We start from the raw sequence: 27,180 nt of genomic DNA on the forward strand, positions 1-27,180 counted from the left end.
TAATCGTTTTCGATTAAACAATGTTGGATGTCCATTTTTCTTCGATTTTATAAATCTTGTTAATTAACAGATTAATCTATTTTTAATAAAAAAAAAAATTACTTTCTTTAATTGGGTATTACTGATTTTCAATGCATATTATTTCTGAATCACGTGCTAATAGAAAAAAATTTAAAGTGCTGGAATTGTCGATTACCTGTCAGCACCAATTGACCGAACCGTGCAAAAATTGCATCTGATTACGTACATCTACATCTCGGGTCAGTAATTCAAAACGAATTAGCCAGCGCTTTCATTCCCTATCCCTTGATTTTTTCGAACAAGTACATATACTTAATCTTGTCACTGTTCGAGGAGTACAGGGAACCCCTGGCCTACGCTCAAATGACTTCCCATCGAATGAGCGGCCAGTGAAAGAGGCCTGCAAGAGTGCGGGCTATGATTATGCGCAGCTGTATGATTGGACCCCGATGATGATTATGCACAGCCGGGCCAATTATCGTGGCCATTGTTGCGTGACTTGAAACGTCGTCAAATCTCACAAAGTTAGCTCGGACCCCCTCCCACTTTCTTGACCCCTTTCCTCAGTCTGAGGGGAGTTCATTGCACACCATGTGCACGTGTATAGTACAAGTGTAGTGCCATTTCGCCTGCAGTGGTGTACTTGTAGGTAAGCGAGCGATGCCGGGCATAGCGCTCTCGATGCTCTTTTCTGTGAAATCGCTGAAAGCCTATTTCTCCATATAATAAGTTCTTGGGATTTGCGTTGGAGAAAAATTTAATAGCCAGCGCGAGCCTACGTGTTTTTATACGAGCGAACGAGAGCAAGGGACAATCCCGGGCGATTCTTTGTCATCGTTTCGGCGCGCGGCCGATAGATTTTTCATTGGGTCGCGCCACCGATGACAATTTTCGCAACGCTGATTGCAAAAGCCAACCGTACAGAGACACGTCCAGCACCGACTACACGATTGCATTTCGATTTCCACTTCGCTCTCTGTTTCTCTCTCGAGCGCTTTTTCTATTTTTTTATTTTTCCAACGTAACGCTTGCTTGTTTGGACATATCTTTTTTTCATTCGTTCAGCTGTTGCAGAGCGAAGCAATTCATTTAAAGCCCTTTTCGAGCGAGGGGAGATCCATCTGTTAATTAAAATACGACAATTGGCTCGTCGCCCCCGCCATCTTCCGCTTGAAAGGAATAAAAAATGTAATACCTTCGCTTGTTTTCTCTGTAAAATTTTCCTTTTTTCCTAGATACCGGTCGACCGCTGCTGTGACTTTATGTAATTAATTTTCACGTTTCTTCGTACGTGTGTCGCTCGATCTCTAAAGAAACACAAACACATAATATATGCAGTCATCGATGTGCAAGCCACAGTTATGGGAAAAAAATAAGGTATCAAAAGCTTATTGATGTTTAATTAATTCCATTGGTAGAGCCATGTTTAAATCAACCTAAGAAAAATAATAGCCGTCACTACTACGTGTAGAAAATTTGTTCTCTCTAATCCTCTTTGGTCGTTTGTTCATCGATTATAGCATGTCCTTTCGAAAGAGAAAATTTTTTAATTTTTATGCCCCATTTTTATTCGTCGTGGCTCTACTTCTTTTTTCATTCATAATAGTTTCAACATTTCCAGCGCTTGAATAATCGCTGTTGTAAAAAATAAATTGATACCCATGCTTGGCGTAAGTACAAAATAAACACCAGCATCAGGAGCCTATTACCATTTTGAGCACCTAATACCCAATCAAAAGTTCACAGGCGAAGAAACGACCACTCGCTCCGTAAGAAACAGTTTCGCGGAGGAAGCTTACATCCACTGGGAGTAAGTAAAACGCCTCTTCCTAGGCGTCTTTTGCTATGCCAAAGTTACTGCCTCGAGCTAGTCTCTCAGGAACAGCCCGAGAGGTACCGATCGATGGAGATTCCCCTCGAAGGACGTTAATCCCGGAAGGGGCTATCGGGTGGGCGAGTGTTCGAATGGCGCAAAAGGCAAAGATTGATAATTAATGCATGGCGGGTCCCTGTCAAACGTACTTTGACGTTATACCTGTGATTATACTTTACACTCTGGTCAAATTAAGCCCAAGTTTTAATTATCTTTCGCACATCGACAAAAGAGGATTCCACCCACTATCGCTGAGTGTACGCTCAAAAATTAACGAGGATGGATCTATGTTTGGATCCCTCTACTTTAAGCGGTAATTTTAGTATTCATCGTTATGTGACGAGTATGTAATCTTTCAACCAAGCCCAGCCAATATTATCCGCTTTCGACAGTAATGGAACAAAAACTCATAAATTGCGTGCAATCGTTGTTGCGCTGCTGCGTTACAAATTCCTAAAAAATACACTCAGCCCATGGATCTTCATGTGCAATCGCGAGCTCTTTTTTTTTTCCATGATTCATTCGTAGCTCGTTAGCAAACGGCATTCATGGTCAAATGAGAACAAAAAAGCACGTGAAATCAACAAGCTAAATCAATCAACTCGTGCAAAAGAGTCGTAACGCGATAACGTTTCGTGGAAAAACAGAAAGAGAAACTTCAGTGGTACGTCTTTGGGAAACGCTTGATTACTTAGGAACAACGTCTCACTGAACAACTACTCCTTCCACGGGCAGAGCAGGTGCACGTCTCCGGCACTTTTCCTACGTCTTGCTACCCTTAAGAACCTTTTTTTCCACCCAACTCGCTCTTTTGCCTCGAAGTATCTTGTTTCATGAGTACGAAATACAGGATCTTCTGCATTTCCTTGCAACTCTCCTAGCGGTCGTTGCTTGGCTGCGTGGGTGGCCGGACGCCAACCCCTTAATCTTATACCTGTATATGTGATATTTGCCTTTTGTTCTGGCTCTGTCTCTTTATCGATCCCAGAGCTACATTTATGCAGATTTTTTTTTAAAGAGAAAAGCACGAGGATAAGAGAGGCAGAAAGAGAGAAAGAAAGATCTTTTCAGTAGGATTACTTTTACATTTGGATGATGCTACGGCGCACGGGGGAGCGGAATATGTGCACAGGAAAACTCTTGGGAGGGAATTTTAAAATGTTTTAATTTATCGTTGCGAGTGAAGCACTACTCGCGTGTCAGTTAATCAGATCATGAGCTTTGTTGGTTTTGTGTTGGGAATAATGAGTCGTAAATGGCTCACTTGATTGTGATGGTCGGTAACTAAGGATTACGTCACCGATGAAGCTGAGGTTCAAGTTCTCTTGTATTTACGCATCGAACACATTACGACCTCACAATTTTTCTAGGCACTGCCCACATATAGTGTAGATAATGACGAGTTTAAAATTTTAAGACATTTGAGTTAAAAGCCTTAGCCAAATCGAATATTTTAATACATTTTTGCCATTTTAAACATTTCCGATAAAACGTAATCCGTATCAATCAGTGTAGGAAAAGAATCGGGTAGAATAATTTTTTTTATTTTACTGTTGTTTATCGAGTCACAATACTCGACACAGTACTTGTAACTTACATTACAATAATTAATCACATAAATGGTACAATATAGCTATCTCTTTACAAAAAGTTTCAATATTAGTGTACAATCACAAGAACATGTGTAGAAATGCGATATGCATACAGGCACGTGTGTAATTACAAACAACATTTTGATGTGCAAATGTCGCAGTGTCTCATTAGTGATACAGAACTGATCTACTACGTGTTTACAAAGCCCTGTGGTCACTGTGCAGCATGATGGACGTGAGGTATTCATGTTCTGAAAAGGTATTACATTAATCTCTTCTACAATCTCGTGTGGATTTAACAGTAATCAACTAAACTTGAGCAGAATGGTTTACTACTTAAAGGTGAATATATGATTATTCGAAATTTTTATAAAAACTATTGGCTCTGAAAAAGAAGATGTAATAGTGATCGATATAGTAGTTCAATCAATCAATGGTAAAGGAGTCGAAAAAACTTCAATGAGTTCAATAAAAAAATTGTCGTCGTGATACATAAGTCATCAGAGAGCACTTTCCCTTCCCGCTGCATTACACGCGTCTCTTGGAAAATACTCACGCGCCATTTCCACTCTAGTTCTCGACGTGTGACACAAAGCTCCTCCAACTAAAAGTTGTGCCTCTACCAAAACTGGACTGTAGAGGGGCAAAGATCTATCAGAGATAGAGCCCCACTGGACACCAGACCATTTAGATCATCACGCACACACGTAGTCTGCCGTAGCACACGGACATAGCTGCAGTATGGAATCGCATTGGGCAAAGAAGCGGAAACCCAGTCCCTCGTTGGGCAAGATGTATCGCTGCACTTAGTCTCCCCCGGCATTGTTGAAGGGCTCATTCAACGCTCACCGGCCTCTCGACCTTCTCTTTCTTCCCCCTCTATTTTCACCTCTGTCACCCGGAATTCGCTCGTTCGTAAAAGGTCCAGCTAGGGTGCAAACGAGTGGATAAAATATGATTTCTACAGCTCCACGCTATACTGTCTAGCCCGCGAGCGGTTCCCCCTATCTTTCAAGTCTGGGTCTTCGTAAATGCAAGCATTCTACCCAACATTCCTTTGTTGGAATCACAAACGAACAAAATGTAGTGGTTGATGCTATTCCGTTTCAATTGCGATTTCGTGTTGCTTCCGATTATTCGTACTGCATGAATATTATCTTAGGTTTATTGAACATAAAAAAAATTTTATTGCAGAGAGATCTCGATTTTTTGGTAGTTCTAGGCGCTCTTAGGGATCAGTGAAGAAGGATTCTACTTTTGTATTTAGAGATTTCTCGATAAACTGATGAAAAGTACACAACAAATTATTGATTGTTGGAAAAAGAGGTGAAATTTTTGAATATTTATAAGTCGATGGTTTTCTTATAAACTTTTTTTTTAACTTAATTTGCTTGCACCTATTTTAAACTTTCTATTATACTAAGATTCGGCACGATGGTTGGGTATGTAGTAAAGTTTAAAAATACAACAGTGAGAGATATACTCCTACAGGAATCAAAAGAAATCGGATTAAAAGTGTAAATAGATTGTTTTAGACCACCAGGCTGTCACCCATTAGTTTTGTTTTATGGATTCAATAATAAATAAACTTTCACGAAGCTTATTTAAGATATAAATGGATCAAACGAATTGATAGGATAACGAATTTTGTGTAGAAGAAAAGCATCCGTCATTTCTGAATCTAAAGATACCAGCTAACGAATCGCGTTAACCGGGAAACAGCAAAGTCTCCTCGGATACAACCTAATGGTTGTTCTTCAATTGGACTTTTCTAAAACAGAGCAGTCACGAAGCCTTGAGCTCATTAGCGGAGGGAGGGGTGCGTGGGAAAGGAAACCAGGTATCACCCGACGAAAGAGAGAATCAGTATAATCTCGACGTCGGCCAGCGGATTACGTGCGATTAGCGGTGGTATAATTCGAGGAAGTGGAAAAGACTCTCCCTCCCAGTTACTCTTTGTTTCTCTCAGCTCTACCCTTTGGAGCTATCGTTCTCTCCATGGGGTGCAGATTGACTACCGGAAGGGAATTACACGCCTATCTGACTTCGTATGTCGGCCGAGGGCGCCTTGGGATCGATGCGCCGAAGCAAGAGAATCCGTGAGCCTGCATGTGTACATTGCTTTCTCGCGAAGAAAACGATAAAAGGGCCCTTTGACACACATACACGTGGATAGTCTATTGTATCAAGCGATTGAAAAGCAGCTACTGGCCTCGGTGGTGAGAGAGTTTTTTACGTTTCCTTGGGTAATGAAGAGTTGTTTTTATTTTATTTATTTCTTAGAATTAAATTCATGGTATATTTTCAAAAACAACTTACTCAACAACCACTCAATAAAAACCATTAAATTGTTTCACGATCAAAGTACCGTGAAAAAGTACCTGCTTACAGAGCGTACAGAGGTCCGTTGCAGAAAACATTTTTTTGTGGTCACATCAAGTACCTGAACAATACGGCAGGTTGAAGCATTAAACATTTGTCTGAAAACAACGCATATGTACGATGTTTTGAGAAATGTTATCTCCACCACGTTGCGTGTAGTAGCTTTTGCTCCTATTCGGTTGATGCTCTGATTTTTACACATATAGGCCAATGGCAGCCGCAGTAGAGCACAGATATGGCACCCACCTAGGCCAAATGCGCTTTTTTCTGTTTCTCCCCGCTTTTCATTTGTTTGCGTGCCAGCCTCCGCTGCTCCATTTCAATTTCTCGTTTGCCCAGCGAAACATACACAATATAGCAGACACACACTGGTTCACTCGCCCGCTGCACACTTTGTCTCGCAGCTCCACTCGTATTCTAATCCATTTGCACCTGCGGATTTGTTTGTACGTACGTGGGTTTATTTACATAAATGCACGTGTTTTTACGTGTAAGCAAATATTTACGAGAGTATAAATGATGGTCCTCTGCGTGTGGATGTGAGTGTTCCTTTTAACGGATTAAACCGCAAAAAAAACATGGTAGCACATTTTTCTGAACGTAGACGTGTATATGGATGCAATATCTTTTTTTTGCAATAGCATTTAGAGAACTTGCATGTTCTCTGATTTAATTTTTTTGTCAATTGCTGAAAATGCCCCAAGTAAACTTGCCAGACAGTTTTTTTTTCAAGGCTTTGAAATATATACAATAATTTATTTAAATTCCTTACTTAATTTAAATCGATATCAAGTGATCATGGCGTAGGAACTTCTGAATTATGTGGGTTCGTTCGTTATGTAATGATGATCTTAGAAATCGAATAAACTACTATAGAAAGCAGACACTAACTGTTGTCGTCTGCTTGTTTATCTGGATGATTTAATGCAATGTATCAATAATGTTATACGTACAACTGTCAACTAACAAATGATTGGAAAATAAACGAAAAAGAAGTTAATTCTAATTCTAACTGGTACAAGTACTGTTTTGTGCCAGAATGTATAAATACTACAGCGAAGAATCAATCAAAGATTTTTTAGTCGTCCGAACCAACCCGTTAAAAAGAGTCGTCTGAAATATTTTTTTTTTCAATTCTTTTAAAGTATATTTTGCTTTACTGATTTTTTAGACTTTCCACACGAGCTAATTCCAAAAACCGCGTTAACTTCAAATTGTCTGAGAATAAAAAATCAGAACTCTACAAATAGAAAAATCTCGTAGGTCGTACATCGGAACGCAGCACCGAGTCCACCAGCAATAAGTTTCTCCAGTTTGAAAACAAAAAAAAGCTCTCTCAATCCCCAATTTGGTGCTGCGAAATAGCAAGTAAGCTGCTTTTCATATGTTTACTGAGGGAGTGAGAAAGCGTCCCACTGAATCCCTGGTGAATTCTTTTTGCTCACTGCAGCAGAGCAAGCAGGAATCGCTGTGACCGAAATTACGAACGACAACTGTGTACGCGCGCGTAGCTTGGGCACAATGGCCGCAAATGAGTCGAGGTCGAGAGTCCGATAGCAGAGCAGCGTGTAAATCGTCATCAAATATCGTGTGAAAGGCACGTTTTAACGATCATGCTCTTCCCCACTTTGTAACATGCTCATTCGCTTTCAGCTAGATATGTACCCTTGTGTCGATCTAGAATTGACAATCAGAGGGATATACTCTGGGTATTACTTTTTAAGAGACCTCCATCGATTCGAAAGTGCTACTCGGCATAAATGGTGGATTTTATTGTACTCTCGGCTTGTATGTGAAACAACGCTAGTACGTACTCGTCAGGAGATGCGTCGTAATAAAGTAGTGTATCAGTGCGTGCCATCTGACCGGATTTTTGCCACTGGCTGGAATTCGAGCTTTTTTCTGCGATTTAAATGAAATTGAAATAAAAAAGAAAATTAACGAAAAAATGAATTAAAAATTTGGCACTGATTTCTGGAATACAAACTATTTTATAAATGTACCTACATAAATTAGTATATACATAGGCGTTATTTCGAAATCTAAAAAATTCGTAACAACAAACTCATCTCTGGAAGTTAATCATTAAACACAATATCTCAAAAAGTTGTATGCTTGTGTGACATTTACGTTAGAGTCAATGATGGAGCCGTTGTATTACGTTGAGTTTCCGGTTTTTCGCAAACTGCAATAAGAGCCCTGATGTTCAGTAGACGAAAACACCGAGATTTTTTTCCACTCTTTTTTAACTCTAGCGGAACTCCAAAATAGGGAGAACTATGCTCACGTGTAGTAGTTCCGACAGCGAGCTGCGGTAAAAGCTGTTAAATTGAGACGATAATCGATGCTTTGTCACCATCAGCGGTGGACAGGTGGTGAGTTCATTTTCCCTGTCTGGTGTACTCCCGCGTACAATGCATGTATTGCGAACCACAATTTTGACGCCTAAAGTAGTTTTGATCTATTTCTAGAGTAGAGTTGGGTAGTAGTAGCAACAATGAGATATTTGTTACATATGCGTGCAGATGGAAGCGTGCTTTTATATTTAAATCAATGATCTGTTAAATATGAAAGATTGAGGGGGAGGGGTCAACAAATTACTATTTCAGCAAGTTGTAATGCGTAGTACAGAGTAGCTGAATCAACACCATGCTGCAAACAAGAGTCCATTTGATGAGCTCTTTTCTCGGTCTCTCTAATTTTGTTTATTAACCTTCAACTCATTGAACTGTATTAAAAAGACTCGGTGTTAAAGAGTGTAACCCAGCTTTCGCTTAAATCGACACTCTATCATTCCACTAAAACGATGATCTTTGGCATAATTACAGTGCATCTTTGTATAAACGTGTAGCCCGCCTTTACACATACATCTGTGGAAACATCGAGAGAGACTCGCAAAAACACGGTCACTTTGAAACGCCCCCCCCCCTCTCTCTCACTAGCGTTTATCATCGAAACATGATTTATGACTCTGAATAATGCATACCTTAACATAGGGGCGTAAATATTTATTAGCGCGCATATGTGCAGTCGTAGTAGCCCGAAAACCCACATTTCGGCCGGATTTATTTTACATTATACGCCCGCGCGGCCATATGCAGAGTGCCAGCAGAAAGAGTCGTGATTATCGTTCCCGTTTCCCGGTCGCGAGAGCACGCGCGTTATGCCGGATTTACGGTTTTCCCGAGTCATACGTATATGTGGAGCCACAGATTTTCGAGACCTCGGCAATACATTTTATTAGCTAGCTTCAGCGCTCAAGCGAATTTCCTCCACTGTGGAGATTTCTCTTTCCTTTCTCTCCCAATATCTGTCAAACAAGCAATTACGCAGTGGCGCTGTCCATCGCCCATTTTTTTATTGTATAACGTGTGTTTAATGCTCGTTTAATGCTGCAGTTTCAATATTTATACGTGGATTCATAAGTACGCATATACGGTGGACTCTGCCTGTCCGTCCCTCCCTTCCACGTACGTATAAACATCATCCTCTAGCTCACTCGTTCTCTGACTCTCTTTTGTGCTTTTTTGCTTTTTTGTTCATTTTTAGAGGTATGGTACACAAGGCGTGCATTATTTAATTTGCTTCGTGCATGTACTTACTCGCTACTGACTCATTTACACTGTGGAGCTACTAAAAGATTGCTCTTTCAATTGAAATATCGATCTTTTGATTTCAGACTTCGTTAATACGATTTATTTTGACTTCTGCTTCACCTTTCTCTCTCCCTTATATTTACCGTCAAGCAAGCAGCAGTATCGAATCGTATTAATGATATTTTAAAGCTTTGAATAAAGTTCTAACTCTATAAATGATTCAACGTATTGATATTTAGATTAGCTGAACGGAACAGTGCGAAGTTAATTGCAAAAATTACATTTCAGTTTCCTCCGATTGATTTATACTTGGGTATTTTATTAATTAGAAAATCAGGGTAATCATTTAAAACCAGACAATTGAATGAGCTAATTTAACAAAACGTACATTTTTCGATGGGACATTATTTTTGTGTATTTTTACTGCACACGTTTCCTTGACGGTTAGTAAATATTAACAAGAGTTCGATAAAGTAAAAAAAGAAGATGGATACAGTATAAAATATTTAATTGGGTTAGATACTTTTGGATACTAAATTTATTTTAAAAATTCTATTAAGTAGAAATATTTAAAATGAGTTGGCTGAAACATTTAAAAAAAAAAAAAAACAAAAAAAAAAAAAAAAAAAAAAAGCAAAGTGTAGTAGTATATATCATTGAATTAATGCACTCAATTTTTCTCGCATTTTGATAATCGTGAAAAAAAATTTTTTTAAACACTTGCGTACTGCATCAAAGTAAAACCATCCTATTTATGTAACACAGTATAACCCATAGGAACCGGAAAAATAATAACAGTAAAAAGCATCTGATGCATGTTCATATTATGGCAATGAGAGTCCTCTCTCCTCCCCTTTGATCATAATGTTTTATTTATCCCCGCTACAGCATGAAAAAAAAAAAAAACCGCGCAAAGCCGCATAGCCACAACGACTATGGCCCCATGATGACGCAGTCAAAAGATTTATCCGGGACAAGCCACGGGAGGTGCGCATTATAAAAAGCCTGCGATCCGTAACGCCAATTTATTTCTCGCCCACACACATGTGCGCACGTTCGTTTTGTGTCAATGCCTGTAAATTGCACTTTCGTCCAGCGACAGCAACTGTAATTTCAAAGCACTAGTCAGCAATGCTGGGAACGCTGCTGACCGAAAGTTCGCCGGCTAGACGCGGCCGACTGGGTAAGAGGAGGACAGGCTTCCACATGTATGAGTATACAAGTGTTTTACCGAGTGGATAACATATAGACTAGAGAGAGAAACTGATGTTGTTCAGCAGCTCGCGTTAATCATATCTCGGAATGATGGACTTCTTTGGAAGCTCGTATAGCGGCAATCCGATAGAAATTTCAGTGGGCGAATGCCCATTGTTTTACTATATGAATCGATCTTTTATCCATTCATTTGCTTACGCCTGCCACTGGAAGAGGGATACAGATGGAAGGCTGGAAAAAAAGGAAAAAGGATTAGAGCTGGGAATGACCGTCGAAAGTTCAGCGTACCGCGTCGACTGAAAATGTTTGCGAGGGTAGTGCAGGGGTAAAAATAATTTTGCTTCGAGAACAATTTTGCCCGTTTCGTGTATGGCGAGCAAGGGGCAAGGGGAAGAAAATAGGGTCAGGAGAAAGAGGGGAAGAGAAGTGCAGCGGATTTCTGCTTTTGAAATTGATAGTGGTAGTCCGGAAGAGTTATTGCTGCACTTTTCGTCGGGACAGAGCTCGCAGCAGCAGCAACTTCCCTCCGCTTGCGCGCAAGGGAATTCATTTTCAGTCATAAGAGTTTTCACATTGGTTGCTTGGGCACAACGTCATTTGCTGGTTCATAACTTTCTCCGTTTGGTCTCTCTCGCTCTTTCTCTCCCAGTCTTTATTTTTCTTTTGCCTTGGCCAAGGATGAGGTAAATGGAGGACCACGTCCTCTCTCTCGTTTCCTAGACTACGTTTGCTTTTTGTTTTTTTCCTCAAGTTATTCTTTGTATTTCTTCCTCTGTAGCTGCTGTTCCTTTACTTGTGAAATAAGATATGGCGTAATCTTTGTACTTTCATTTACCACACGAATAAAAATGATCCGACACTGCGAATTGTATATTTCTCTCCTCGTACATGTTAAGGGCGTTTGTAATTATTCTTGAGTACTAAGCGGAAATACTCAAGGTAAAAGCTTTATTCTTTTATTTTTGATACAGCACACACTTGGAACGAGGTTATATTATTAAGTACCAAGTATTTAGATGCTAACTGTACGATGAGTAAATTTCAAGGGTCATGCTCACTGAATTACATTTGTTGGGGTGAAAGGACCCCACTTAAACTGTTGAATTAGTTGGACTTCTCCATAAATGAGAGTGGAACATCAGACATTTTGCGAACATTTTTTTTTCATCTGATGTAAAAAACATCAAGTTGTTATTCCGATGCGTCCGTGCTCATTTCTTGTTGTGGATCAACTCCCAGCATCTCCTGTACCCATACATTACGTTAGAAACAGCCAGATGACATAAAATTCTTTAAAATATTGGATAAGCAAATGCTACAGCCGTTTCCTGCTTCGATGATACCACCTCATCAGGCAGCTTCAAAAAATTGTTAGCAACAGTCCACATGCTCGTTATAATCTGCCAGACAGTATTACCGTCAAGCTTCTGAAATATATTTCTAACAAAGTTCTTCCTACAGGGATGAGGACGCGGTCGATGGTGTCCAGTTACTCCAGCGTTGCTTCTCAGTCTTGCCACCTTCTTCATTTTTTTTCTCTCTTCTACGGGGAACTGGCAATATCGTAAAAATAGTCGAGCTGATGCTGGCGAGGTTAGCATCGTGGTGCAGCAGCTTGGCTTTACCGTCATAAGTATACGTGTACCAGACACTAACGGCCCAATTAGGTCGGCTTTAAATTATTAGATTTTTACACGCTCCCTTGCTTGCCCACTTACCGTCGACTCCGGTTTGTACGTACAACACGAGATTGCACTGAGAGTGTACTCTGCGATCGAGGTTGACTTACTTGGATTTTTCTGCTGATGGTGGTGTACTTGTCATTGGATGCTCTAATCGAAAACTAGTGGGTACTTTTTTTTGTTGTCAACGCATTTTTTTACCCTTCTCATCTACGATGATTATCATCGATTATTTTTGCTTTAGACTTTTACTCAAATCTCGATTGGATTTTTGCAGGATTTATAGTTGCACTTGGAATAAATAAAGTGTTTTCCTACCTCTAGGCGTTTTTTGTGACATTTGGACATTTAAAGCGCAATTGGTAGGAAAAATGCACAAGTCGACAAAGTAAGAGTCTTGTAAGACTATAAGTGAGTAGTAGGGATCTTGCAAAAATTTATCAATTATGCAAGAAAACTTCATGTGGATGACAACGCCAATTAAAATTGTTGTTCAGAAACACTCGGTTTCAAATCATGTGATTGAGATAATTTTTATATTGGATGTTACTTAAAAGCTTTTGTAGCTATAAGCTTTGTGTATAAAGTTCTGGTACACAAACAAAAAGTATCTCTTTTCACAGTTATTGCGATTCTCTCGTTCAATCCGTTTTATGTTAATAAGATTTAGTTTACCTCGTAACTTTATTTGTAATTCACTGCATTTATCGGGTTGAACAAGTACTTTTAGCTTTTTTTTTTTTTTATTTTGTAAAAAAAAGAAAAGTGGAAAGCAGATGCTACCCACATCAAATTCTCATTGCTAATGGATAATGCAGCTAACCGTAGTACAACTAATTTCTGTAAAAGTCAGTGACCCAAAACCTTTTTTTTTTTTTTTTTTTTTTAATGACTGCTGCACTTGTTTTTTCAACCAACGAACGAGCAGGATGTGTTGCTATCAAATTTGGTATGTTAAAATAGACACATACGTATGTATAAAAGCGTATCGAGACCCAAATTATTACCTTCATTATGATGAGGGAATGAGGCGCTCACTTGCCCTTCTGCCACTCTTGCTTTCAAGACTCCTCACGTTTCGAGCTTTTGAGAGGAATTTCTCACTCGTCGTGCAGCCGTAATAACGAGATATCCAGCTAGGTAGTCCTCCACTTTTCGGTACTAGCACTGGAACTGTCAACTCGGCCACTTCATTCTTGCTCTTTTTTTAACATTTTTCATTGGAAACTAGAGTCGACCTCGATTTAGTTTTTTTTTTTTTTTTTTTTTTTTCAACGAAAGTTTTCAAGATGAACAAATGACGGGCAAATGTATGTGCGATTGCGTAGAGCCACTTGTGCGTACTGCGTGGCAGCTCGAGATTAAGAGTCCTACGTCAAACTGTTCGTTATCTGATTATTAGTAAGCCTTCATTAAATCACCTTGTTTTGACATTTTCCAGTGAAATTTTAATTACGGAAATCTTCCCTTTTTCTGCAGACTGTACATTCGATCTTACAGCTAAAAAACAAGCACACTCTATCCGTAGGAACGAAGATAGAGGTTCCCTGCCGGCAATCTGTTTGCGATCTTTGGGCAATAGAATTCTCAAGGTCACGATTTATAGCTTTCTCGCCTACTATTGATCATGTACAGGGAGATCCCGCGAGAACAAATAGCGTGGACGAGGGCTGCAATTTTGAGCACCCGGGCTTATATGTATTGGAACGATTCATGTGGAGAAAGGGTGTTAGGGTATATTTTTTGCGGATTGGATCCGTCCAGATAGGTGGGCAATTTGGGCAATTCGGATTTCTATGTGCTCTTTGGAACTGATTTTTCTATTTCCTGAAAAGTATAATTTTTCTTCAACTCCAAACAGTTGGCCGAATATAATTTTCTACAGACTTTACTACATGCTGAATAGCGTTTGAGACCAATTTAAAAAAAATTCAAACAAAATTCCTATGCCACGATGAAGAAAAATACATGTTCCGCTCGTGTTAGCAGCAAAGTTCTTTTTTCTTCCCAAACAACTCTATTGTAAAAGAAAGGGTAAAGTGATGAAGGGAGTGATAGGTACCTGGAAAAGTAAAGAAAGCCTGGGGTTTTCGGATCGAAGAAAAGTACAAAGCACGAGACTTCTGAAAGAAAAGACAGACCGGCGGAGCAAATCAAAGAACCAGGTCGGTGCTAACGAGCGATAAATCGATGGCGTTCCGCTGAGGAGGAGCGCAGACTAGACGTCAAAAAGAATTGCCGTGGACATTAAGGCTGTCATCCCGCCCCCTCGCTCTTACACCCTGCCTCAGGTGCCATAATCCAACCCTATGTTCTTCAGAGCGGGAGAAATAGGTGCACAAACGGAAAATCAAAATGTCAATTACGCGTCGGACAGAGAAGGCCGCCGATTGTGGTAAGAGATGGACGGCGATAACGATCCAAGTGAAGCTAATGCCACGGGAGCTAGAAATTATTATCGGCACTCATTACTTTGAAATAGTCGTTGGCGTTCCTTTCGTTGATTCAGTTGTCAGTTATGTCTTTTCTTTTCCCTTTTTTTTTTTTTTTTTTTTTTCTTTTTTTTCTTTTTTTCTTTTTTTCTTTTTTTCCTTCGTCCTTTGTCAATTATTAATTTTCAGCACTTACACCATTGCGATGACTGATAATAATGAAATAAAGCCGATTGTTAGAGAAGTGAAAGTGTAGTGCCTTTTGTATCTTGAGGATATTATTGTTACAATTTTTTTATTGCTCTCTCCCTCGCTCTCTCGCTCTTATATCAAGCGTTACAGAAGTTCCGTAAATATATAGAAGACAGTCATTACAGTCTTGTTAGTAAATAATAGAAATATAATTAAAAACGAACGTCTGTCTATAAATGTCATTAGGAAGGATGTTTATCTTTAATATCTCCTACTGTTATACAGGCAACGTAAACAAAGCCAGTGTAGTGAAAAATGTTTACATAATAGCCTCAATAGTATAACATCGACTGTATAACATTTCTTACTTTATTAATTCATCTGAGTTATTGAGACGGTGAATAATTTTAGCAACTCTATGTGAGAAATTAAATGGCAATAAACGGATAGTATTGACAGGATAGGAGTGGTGCATGAATTCCTTATAGTAACTAGATATTTGCATGTACTGTATGGTAATATAGTCTTTGTTTCATAATGATTTTGAATATAAACTATCTCTTGATTCATGTCAAAATTTTGTTTGAGATCAAGGCTGTAGCTGTAATATATATGATATGTAATTGAATTTTTTAACTATTTGTCTGTACATATTTTATGAGTGAATTATACCTGTTCTAGACACTTGACAGCGATTCTCGAAAGACTAAAAATGTCACAACTAAATAAAATAAATTTTTCTCTCTCATGACAAACATAGAGCCTCTATCACATAGTCCTTTCGCAGAGCATGCAAGTTTCAGCGTCCATGCAAAAAGCTTGAATCATCTGCGTTGCTGTGGTCATCAGACTGGCTATTGCTGTCCTTATGAATCATTCCCCGTGAAAGCAGACTGGCAGCAGATTCTAGTACAGAATACAGAGATTCATACGTACGAGAGAGACATTTTTTGCAGCCACACGTGTACCCAAGCGTGCAGAATAGACACATGCAAAAGAGGAGAGAGAGAGAGAAAGTAATCGATTCGCGGCCGGCGCGGCAATACGATACCACTACTACTACTACTGCTACCGCGACCATTATTATTCTGACGTGCAGCAGCGCCTTCGGAAGGAAGCCAGAGTAATCGTAGCCGCAAGATAATCTTCCTTTGCTCTCTCTCTCTCTCTCGACTTCTTCATATGGGTAGAGCTAAGGCCACCGCAAGAGTTTCTGTTTCAAGAGTCGCGAGCGCGCTGCGAAGACGTATGGACTTACTCTATTCTTGTGTGGAGGAGAAGGAGACAGGGAGAGCAGGGGTAGTTTTCTCTAGATATGGATACATGAATGCGGTTTTTGCTTTACGAGCGGCGCGTGATCTTAGCACGTTCAAGGGATTTTTAAGGGTTGGTCCCTTTACGTGCTCACACACGTTCGTGGCATTCTTCGTCCTTGCTAAAAAGACAAATATATTATTACAGCGTGAAAGGATTTTTTCAAAATTTAATGGGTACGTGACGTTGGTGCACCCAATGGCATGTGCAGTTTTTCTCGTACCAAGGTATTAGATTTTTTGCTGAAAGATTTTCAGGGAAATGAGTCTGGTGTAACATATGACAATTGTAAATCATACTACATAAAGTATGGTTCAAAGTTACATTTTATGTATTATAAAATGTCATGCCAAAACTTTTTAATAAAAAGACTCAAAGAAGTTTATACATGTATTTACCTTAAAGGTTTTATAATTATAAAAATGAATTTTTCCAATATTAGAGAATTCTCAACTACAGTTTTTCGTGGAATTTTCCGTATAGTCTAAAATAAAATAGAAAAATTCCATGCCTGGTATAAAACATTTAGTAATTACTTTACAGTATTAACAATTTTTCGAAACTTTCCTAAGCCGCGTTATACTATGTCTATCCCCAACAATCTCATCATCTGAGACCCGCCTCTGTCTTCTTTTCCGACAGGACGTCCAAACCATAAAGTATATGAGCTTTGTATAAACAAGTAGGAGCATATCTCCCATTACTGCTTAAAAGCTTGGCCTCATTGTATAAGTCAAAAGCTCTGTAAGGCTTTTTATCTCTCTTTGTTCCAGTCTCTTATTCTTTCTTTGAATCTTTTATGATCGAATTTATTTTTCTTGCGGCTAAACTTTTTCACTGAAAAAAACTTTTTTTTTTGACAAAAAATATCTTTTTCTTACTTACATACTTCTTTCTCGTTGATTTGGAAAAACTGTTTTCTGCTCAAACAGAAGCTTCTTCCATCATTAGCTCACGTAATTGTTTGCTGGGAATCATAAAATTATATTGTGGGTGTGAGACTAAAAGTTTTCAACAAAGTAAGATAAAAAACGATCTAAAGGTGGCTAAAAGCAACAAAGTCAGATAAAAAAATTATTACGGTGCGAGGGCATAATGTATATTTATAATTTTTTTGATAACGAAGAAAAATATGTTAAAATTGCATATTAAATTACATTGGAGAAACAGATTATACAGTGGTTAGTTACTTAATAAATACCCGGCACCTCAACTCTTCAAAACAGGTTTGCAGGGTTAACAGTATCTTGGACGTTAGTGACGCAATCTTCCTATACGAATAATATCGCAATTTAGGGACAAGGAGAGGCACTTAACGTTACCGTACATTGAGGGCAAAGTCTTTCGGTGTTGCAGGTGTTGGTATATGAATATGTATTCATTGCTTGGAGCAAGGGGATACGCAAACGACCTGATTTTCTGATACTTTCATCATTTTTGCTAATTTAATCAACCAAGATTTCGTCACGCCCAGTATTACCTGCGTTACTAGACATTTTATGGATGAATTATACCCCACTCTATATACAGCTATATAAGTTTATGAAAAAAATCAATCGGCACTCGTGATTTTCAAGCGCAAAGAATCATTTGAAAATTTGTGAAATATGGTAACCCAAGAGCTTATGATCTAAAATTTTTCTCAATGCTTCAAAGAACCTCAAGCCTGTGACATACATCACGACATAACACACGAGAAAATTGAGTTTCATAACAATAAACATCTTAAATAGGGCACTGGGACACTTTTTTTAAGTTTGTTTAGCTTTATCCAAATGTCATACTAAAATGTCTAATTAAAAAATATAACAGTCAGTGTGAACTCCTGTCATTTCATTTGACGTAATTCCATGCTTTATTAAATAAAATTTAAGCTGATTAAATTCTTTCACTTTCATGCACAGTAAAAAAATCATCGTACCATGAATCAAAAATAAAAGTTAGTGGAAACTGTACGTCATATTTTCTCACGCGTGTTACGTCAAAAAACCGTAGATAAAAGTAATTTTATTTAATTAATGCAGATGAACCTTTTTTCTCTGCATTAATGATACAAAAAAAAAACAATGAATCATCAGTTATAAATGAAAATAGTTATTTTCATATTCACGTGATTATTATATGACAAAGTGTCAAAACTCAAAACGCCAAATAATTCATTTATCTTAAAAATGTAAACTTATAGGTAACCCAGCAGACATTCGATTGAAAACGCAATGAAATTTTACTATCGTGAATAAATCATAGAAACGATAGCGTTCGTGGAGTTAATCAACTCTACGAGCAATCTTTTACGGAACGAATGAATCCACGGGTATACATCGGACTACTCTGCTTTGCAGCTGCATGAAAAAAAAGCACAGTGAACGCAAAAACGTACGTTTTCACAAGACAATCGTCATTTTTGAGCTCTCGTTTCATCTCCACGTTGCTTTGCACCAGCCAAAACTGTCGGCGTGCCTTGATTAAAAAGACAAGAACAAAAAATCTGTTCGGGAAATAGACATGGAAGATAGAGAGGCTGACAGGAGGCTGCTGCTGTTTGGCGAGAAAGAAAAAAAACGATACAAATTACTTCTCTTCACAAATGACGTTTTGTCGTGCTTTTTTTTTAGCTTTCGTTTTTTCAATGGCTTCAACGTATGCACTTGACGATGCATGCTGTGCTTAAGCCATGAATGGTATAAATATTTTTTCTTCCACCGTGATGTTTCATGTTTGGTGGATGTAGTCGCTATTATTTTTATTTTCATGTTGCATCAATGTTGTTAATGCTTTTGTTTATATACTCTACAATTTTATGACTTACATTGGGGCCACTTCTTAGGGGTCAAGCGTTAGTTTATAATGATATATCAGTAGAAATATTTTGTAATAACAAATGATAAACTTTTCATGATAATTAATAAGTCTGCGATGAATTAAGTATATGCAGCTGACTCCTGGTCTGTAAGTTATTATTATTGGTTATAAATGTTTTCTTTAACACTACAAACATTTTCTTTCATTATTTATTCATATTATAAATAATAAAACCTGACGGACAAACCTGTAACATGGAATTACGTGCAAAGGGTGAGTATCTATACTCTCACAGGAGCAGAAATCAAACGTCAAAGTTATACTGATACAGTTATGCACCTGTTACCAAGCTATACTGTATACTCCGTGTATTTGCAGTCAAAACGGTAATTGGTCCTAACTTTCTGTTTATTCATGCACTAACAATTTCGTTTGCGCGCAAACATTTGTGTACGTAACTTGTCACGACAGGACTGATCATCATCGGTCCAGACAAGTTGTGGTATGTACTTTTTTATAAAACATCTGAAATTATGGAAGCATAAAAATCGTTATAATTATTATATTTTATTTTTACTTTAGACCCCAACTGTTTATGTCCAAAAAAAACGTTCTACTCCATTCCTGTTTATTTATCACAAAACAATGTTCACGTACAAATGTATGCACTTAGGTTTAAGCTGAAAGGTGCAGTAAAGAGGAGAGGCACTGAAACAGAACACAGTCTCTTGAAGTCAAATGACGCGCGAGAGCACATGAAAGGGATGAGCTAAGAAAGGGATACGGCTTTGCACATGTGAACATGTATATGTATATACACTATACACACGTATGACAAGTTAGCTGGAGAGAGATTGGAGACATAAAGGATGCAAGTAACGTGCGACCTTGTTACTTGAGCGCGTTTCACACATTGTGCTGGATTTCTACAGGTTGTTTTTTAGGCTATTTTACGTTACATGCATGATAAACAAGTTTTTTTTTCGGAAACGCTGTACTTACGTGAATATAAAAAGGTCGCTTTGCACGCTACACTAATTTGAAAACTTCTTGAGAGAAAAATACAAAAGAAAAAAAAAGAAAATAATTTTACGTAGCTTTTTTAAATGCAAAGAGCTTTATTTGAGCTATGGTAATTTGGATATGTACTAAAATAAAACTATCTTCATGTGGATTTAATATAATCTTAAAAATTAATCTATTTTATTTAATCTCCTTATAATGTAAATTAAAAATATTGACGAACAAATAGGATCTGAAAAAGCAAAATCAACTAGCTCAATGGGACAGTAACAATGCAGTGGCACTAGCGAAATTAGCTATGGAAATTTTTTGCTTCACAAACGACGGATTCAATATGTAATATTTGTAGTCTCTAATGCATGTCTAAAGATAAAAGGGAAAGCAGACGCGCTCAACTAAAACTGACAAAAAAACATAATAGAAACGCAGCAAACACAGGCAAGCATATCACGTGACGCATTATGGCAGATTGCTTTCGAAGTGAGGGAGAGAAAGGCACAAGCAAAGTAAGCGTATAAAAAGCACAGTCGGCTGGGCTCCTGGGTCGAGGCAAATGCACCCGAGCATTAGCCTAATCTTCGTGAAAAGTGACGAGATGTGTTTCCTCGAGACCTTAACCGATTTTCCGTGACCCCTGCTGCCTGTATCTCTTCTTCCTCTTTTTTTTTTTTTTTTTTTTGTACCAAATATTATATTTTTTAAACCTACGTAATAACTGAAATAAAAAACGCTAAAAATAAAAAAAAATTAAAGAAAAAACACCCTTCAAAACGAAAATTCGGTTATCTTGAATAAAATTTTCATCGTATTATAGAAGTAGTGAGAAGTGATTTATTTATCTTCATCACAACTTAGATCATATATTTTCGATATCAAATATGGACATGAAATTTTTTATTTTATTTCATGTCCTGTATATAATACATGTTGCAACCATTAATGAATTTCATCCCTCTTTTTTTTCTAAGAATCAAACTATTCAGTGGTAATCATAAAGATATGTAAAATAAAGACTAATATTTTAGAAATCCACATAAAATTTTTAAAAAAGTAGAAAAAATTGAACACAGTAAAAAAATTTAAATTTCGTGTTATTTAGATAGGAAATTAACTTGCTTCTGGTTGCACGTGTTAGCTCCAAAAAATTTTGGATCTTGAAGACATGGATTTTAGTTTTGAGAAACGAAGATATTTCAAGAAGTAGGTACATAGTACGAAATCGGAAAATAACGGACGCCCCAATATACAATCATTCCTTGATAAAAAAATCACTCAAAGAATGAAACTGTTTCACTGCACTTAACAAATAAAAAAAAAGTAAAAAATTTTAAAAAAACGTTTGAAATGCGAATATTTAGCTAATCAACGAATGGCGTGCAAGTCATCTCATAGATCGTGTATTCTTTCAATTTGCCACCTCATCGTTAACTTTATTCTCACTGCCAGTTCTAAAAAAGTAAAAGTTCTGCCAATTAGTTCGCTAAAGGCAATCGAAACATAAAAGATGTATAGGTATTCCCGATAAAAAAGGGAAGTTCAGTGAAAAAACTGCACAATTAGCGAGAGATAAGAACGTCGACGTGAAGTCACTGAAGTCACACTCTTGCCCCATTAGTGAGCGTAAATGTCCACAAAAGTTTTTCCCACAATTTCGCTTTATTAATACCTGGGTGCAACCTCCTAATACGTAACTCAATCCTCGAACGAACAATTTATCATATTTCTTAGGGATTCGCATTTAGATATATTTACAATTGCAACGAGACACAAATGTGTATATTTACGTTAAGAGTGAGAGTAAGAAAAAAAAAAAAAAAAAAAAAAAAAAAAAAAAAAAATTTGTCATACAATTTACTTTTTTGAAAATAATTCATCAATAAAGGTCTGTACTATCTGGAAAGTGAGAGCAAAATAGAGATGTGACGATATTGATTGTGCATGCTACTGCTCATTTTGTGTGGGCTGGATTGACGTCCTTTTAAAATCCAAATTTTTTCAAGTTGAGAGTATATGTAAATAGGAGTAAGAGCCATACATAAACGCTGCTAGAGAACTAAAAAATTAATTAATAGACCAGGTAACATTGAAAATGTCCTTTTGAACCTGAAATTTTTTTTGTTTGTTTGGTTAAAAACCCGCGTAAAAATTTACTCAAGCTTGGGATTTTCTCATTGCCCAAGCTTGGCCAAAGTTTTGACAAACATGAACTTTTGCGGAAGTTTGACCAAATTAAAAAATTTTTACGTGGTATACCTTACTCTGTTACAACATAAAAGCTGTATTATACAATTTTTGAACACCGAAGCATATATTCAGAGGTGAAATTGAATAAAACAGAGTTTTAATTGATTTTTCTTTGAAACATACTTAAACATCCTTACACATTTAGTTGCTCTAATCAATTAATTCCTTATTTTGCACAAGATAAAAAAGGGTCATCATGTACGTAAGCTTTTGGTACAGCAAGTTACTCTCGTTGTTACAAAAAAATTTTACAACCAAATTTAATAAATTAGTTTTCTGCTGGAGAGATTGTATAAACGGACTTTTTTTTATTTTGATTTGATATATTTTTATATAACGAGATAAGTAACAAAATCCTTTTGTTCACCAAAGCTTTTTCTGAAATTCTCATTGTAGTGCAAAATGTGGCAGACATATCGCTCTCGGAAATTCAAATGAGAAGCTATTGTTCTCCAAAAAAAGCTTATCACTTTTAACGCTTGTATATCCAGTGCAAAAATTCCAACAGATCTAAGTGCTAATTTTCTCGACAGTTTATGCTGAAACCGCTATTTTTCGCAGCTCACCGAAACTTGGCATCGGAAAACAAAGAAAAGGAAAAAAGGGGGTAGAGGTGAAAATAAGCAGAAACAAAAGAGCATAACTCAGTGCAAACATAGGAATTCCCTTTGACATGGAGCGACAGTTTGCTGAGGCTGCCGCATTTCATAACTATACGACCATCACCAATGCGAAAGCAGGCAGCTGTTTGATGAAACGAATGCGCCCCAGTATGCTCTCACAAAGGCATATCCGCTCATACTCAAATGTGACGCATAGCGCGGGGACCAAAGTAAAATCTACTGCGTCTGAGAGCCGTGCGCGAGGAAAAACAAGGGAAATACAAATTTCACGCGAAGAAGCGGGGGACGGATTTGGAGGCCAAAAAATCCGGTGCACAGGCGCCCTGGTGCAATATTACGTTCCGCGAGATTTCACCCACGCCATTACGCCGGGAGTAAATTCGCAGCAGAATAAATCGCACGGTGAACCGGAACTATCCCGGTGACCACGGCGCAGTCACGCTCGATCTCGCGATTAATGTTTATCGAGCGAGTGCCATTACATTCGGTCATTTTTACGTTTTATCGAGTCCGAAAAAATTGGAGAGAAACGATGCATCCGAAAGAGCAGAAGGAGCCGTGCTGTTGTAACTTTTGCCCCTACCTCCTGTTCCTCCCTCCACGTACCATCAGCGTCTATTCTCTCGTCTTCCCCTTTTTTTTTTTTTTTTTTTTTTTTTTTTTTTTTTTTTTTTTTTTTTTTTTTCTTCATTTTTGCAAAGAAAAAGAGAAAGAGGAAATCTCTTCGCGTAGGTGCAGGTAACTTGGCTTGATTCCCGAAATTCTTTGGGAAATTAACTTATAGGACAAGCCTGGTGAGAAAGAAAGTTCCCGCGCCCCCCGAAGAAAGAGTTTCTTCTGGTTTGCTTTTCCTCGCGCCGCCTCTTTCTTTTTCGCCTCCCACATCTCATCCCCTTTTTCGTTGGCAACGCGGAGACCTGCGGCGAATATTCGCCTCCGCAACCATAAAGACGTCCGGATTCCAAATACGAGGCTCTGGTGCTGCCGCGCTCTTGGAAGTGAGCCGGGGACGCTTAAGGAGACCGCAGGGAGCGGAAAGTCGCCGAGATATCCTCATTGCGTATTTCATGCACGAGGAAAGAACGGAGAGGAAGAGAGTAGTCTGCGTTACGTTGCCGAAAATTGAGTGGCCCGAGTTTAGCTTCGTATCTTTATACCCTTTTGTACCCTGTTTGCCAGTCGAGAGTTGTGCGCTTTGAGATTCGTACGGTATGTGAGATGAGAATGATAAATTCTGTTATTTCTTTATTAATTATTTTTCATTCATAAGTTTTCAATCAGTGCATCGGAAATTTATCTATATTTTTCTCATTTATTAGCATTAAAACTATTGAATATAAGTACGAAATGTTGATGAGAAGTTTTTGCCGAGCAATTTTTTAATGTCAGAATATATTGTAGTTATTTAAAAACAAATACAATTTAAAAAAGGGTATGTAGAAAATCAGAGTCATAAAATTTTACTGTTATCATTCAAACTTTATTTTATTTTATTTTTTTTAATTTTCTATAGGTATTTTCAAGCATACTAAACCTTACCCCATGCAACCTTCATGTTGCACTAATAATGCAAATCTTTTTTAAAAACATTTTTCAATTTAATAGCTATTTAATTATTATAATTATTTTGTGAATTCATTTCGTATTGGTTTATTTGGTAGTTAATGCAATAGATTTTTTAAAAATTCTAACATACAATTAAACAATTCACTTGACCTATTTCAATCAACGACACAACGAATTAAGATAATATGTAAAAAATATTGAAATAAAAACCACGTCTTGTCTTCAATAATACGAACAAGACTGAACAAGACTGTGCTTTACGAGAGTGAGAAATCTAAATTGAGTAGCAGCTGCTTAAATTATTCTTGCCTGCTAAACGTAATAAGATTTGCTCAACTATCCGACAACGTTACTTAAAAAATTCAGCTACTATGTAAATAAGAATGAAGTTGGAAATAATTACTTTTCAAATAATATTCTTGTGTCTTGTAGTAAAAGAAAATGTATTGTACTGATGATTAATTTTCTTAGAGATACGCTTATGATGCAACTATAAAGAAAGTTTCTAGTGCACGTTATCGTCAACGATTTGTTTTTGTTACTCATAGAATTCTCACACTTCTATTTAATTGTCAAATCTCTCAAAAATTCATTTTTTATTTTAGTTTGTTCGCAGATTAAATAATAAAAAACATTGCTACGTAATTTTGGTTGTTCGCACCTGCCTTTAAAAAAAATAGGAATAAAATTAATGAAACAATATTCTCATTTGTTCATGTTTTATAGATGTAAAAAAAGTACTTTGTTAAGTTGCTAGAACGTAGTGTGATTTTAATGAAAGTTTGGACATTATGCTCTATTTTCTGAATAATCAACTTAACTATTTATATATAACTATAATTTTGCAATACTTTTCATCCAATAATGCTTAAAGGTTGCTATAAGTTCTCTGTTTCGGAGTTGAAGACGTCATAAACTCAACGTAAAATTCAGGTATAGCTTAATCGTAATGCATTCCAGTAGAGGATCCGGCCAAATATTTTTTTTTACTGTTGTTAATCAGTTCCTTTCCAGTTCAATAAATATTGATAAGCCCTTTCAAGTTCTACTTTATAAAACTTTTGTACAAACTATGTGCAAAATTTTCTTTCTAAAACTGTTCCATCCAAGTGTTTTGAACTTTCACCGAACTTTTACTTCATGTTTCTTTTCCTATACAACATGTTACAAACAAAGGTAACATTTTCATCGATGATTCTATCAGAAACAAATGCAAAAATGATACAATATACAGTGTTACTTTCATAGAATTGAATGTGTAGCTTGCAATAAAAAAAATGATCAATCACAGAACTTCACCTTGCACCCACAGTCAGGGATAAAAAAAAAATAATAATAAATAAATAAATAAAGTAAAAGTAAAATAGAGCCTCGTGCTCAGAGAAGACGGAGATCGCACAACTGGGAGTGACAAATGCACGGTACGCGTTAAAAGTACAAAGCACCTCGTTTATAGGCCTTCTAATATTGCCGTCGAGGGGTTCGGAAATCACGTTAAGGCTGACAAGAGCCGATCGAATAAGGGGGCAACTCTCTCCACACGTGTGTGTACACACAACTTACAAGCATACACGTCCCAGCTCGTAAATATATATCCGTCGAGCTCCAGCAGAGACTGTTTTGACAGAGGACTCTCGAGGCGAAAGTAAGCGGAGCATTTAGGCAATCACATTTGAAGTGAAGTATAGGGACACGCGTCTCTTTCCTCTTGATTCTCTACCAACTATCTCTCTCTCTCTCTCTCTCTCTCTCTCTCTCTCTCTCTCTCTCTCTCTCTCTTTTGCTGTTCCCTTCCTTCTGCTGCTGCCGCTACCCCTTTCTCGTCGATCCATCAACATGTGCATGCTGCGAGCTAATACGAATTTTCCCTTCTATTCGTGAGCTTCTCAGATGCGCGTCGATAGATGTAGATGTACGATAGAATTAAGTCCCCCTCCCTGTGCCCTCATTATGAAAGCATTTGTAACCCTCTCACCCTAGCCCCACTGAACTACTACTGGCTCCTACTCTAGGACTTGCCTAGAAATTCATATTGCCACTATTCCTATTTGGCCTCGTTCTTACGAAGTCGTGCACTGCGCTATAACAACTTTACGTGGAGAGCTGCAGCTAGTGTTGCTGAGAAATTCGTCACATCTAAACGCCTGTCTGTCTTTAGCTTTGCTGCTTTCATTGAGCACAAGTTATTAATTTAATCATTATTGGCTTTTTTAAATCATTAATGCATTATTAGGAAAGACTAACGCTGTCCGATTTCAGCAATTGTATAAAAAAAAAATACGTTTATATATTTTAATAAATATAAGTATTTTTAGAAGGGAAGCGTTTTTCTCTTTAAATTCACTGAAGTATGAACAATTTAACAAAAAACATAACTAATGTATCAAACGCTACTGTAACTCTTTGGCTTTGAATACAATATACCTATACTTTAGCAGCATTAGGTTTGAAACAGTTAAATTTTTTTAAGCTAGCCTTACTGTTATTAGTTTCATTAAAATAAAAACTGCTATTGTGCGCCGACGAAACATTGCTGACTAAAAAATATTCACTAGTATTTAATAGCTTTAAGCTATTCCTACGTTTCTTACGTTTAAGTCTAATTGCGCCAGCTCACACACAT

At 37.5% G+C, this 27,180-nt stretch overlaps 1 protein-coding gene across 1 annotated transcript in view; it reads left to right on the plus strand.

The window, feature by feature from the left end:
• LOC106645572 (lachesin-like) overlaps nucleotides 1-27,180 on the plus strand; it is a 155,033-nt gene that overhangs the window by 79,142 nt on the left and 48,711 nt on the right. The window lies entirely within an intron of this gene.

Source organism: Copidosoma floridanum, unplaced genomic scaffold, assembly GCF_036245765.1.
Source record: "Copidosoma floridanum isolate Cflo_tuat_1 unplaced genomic scaffold, Cflo_Japanese_pri ptg000030l, whole genome shotgun sequence".
NCBI lineage: Eukaryota > Metazoa > Arthropoda > Insecta > Hymenoptera > Encyrtidae > Copidosoma > Copidosoma floridanum.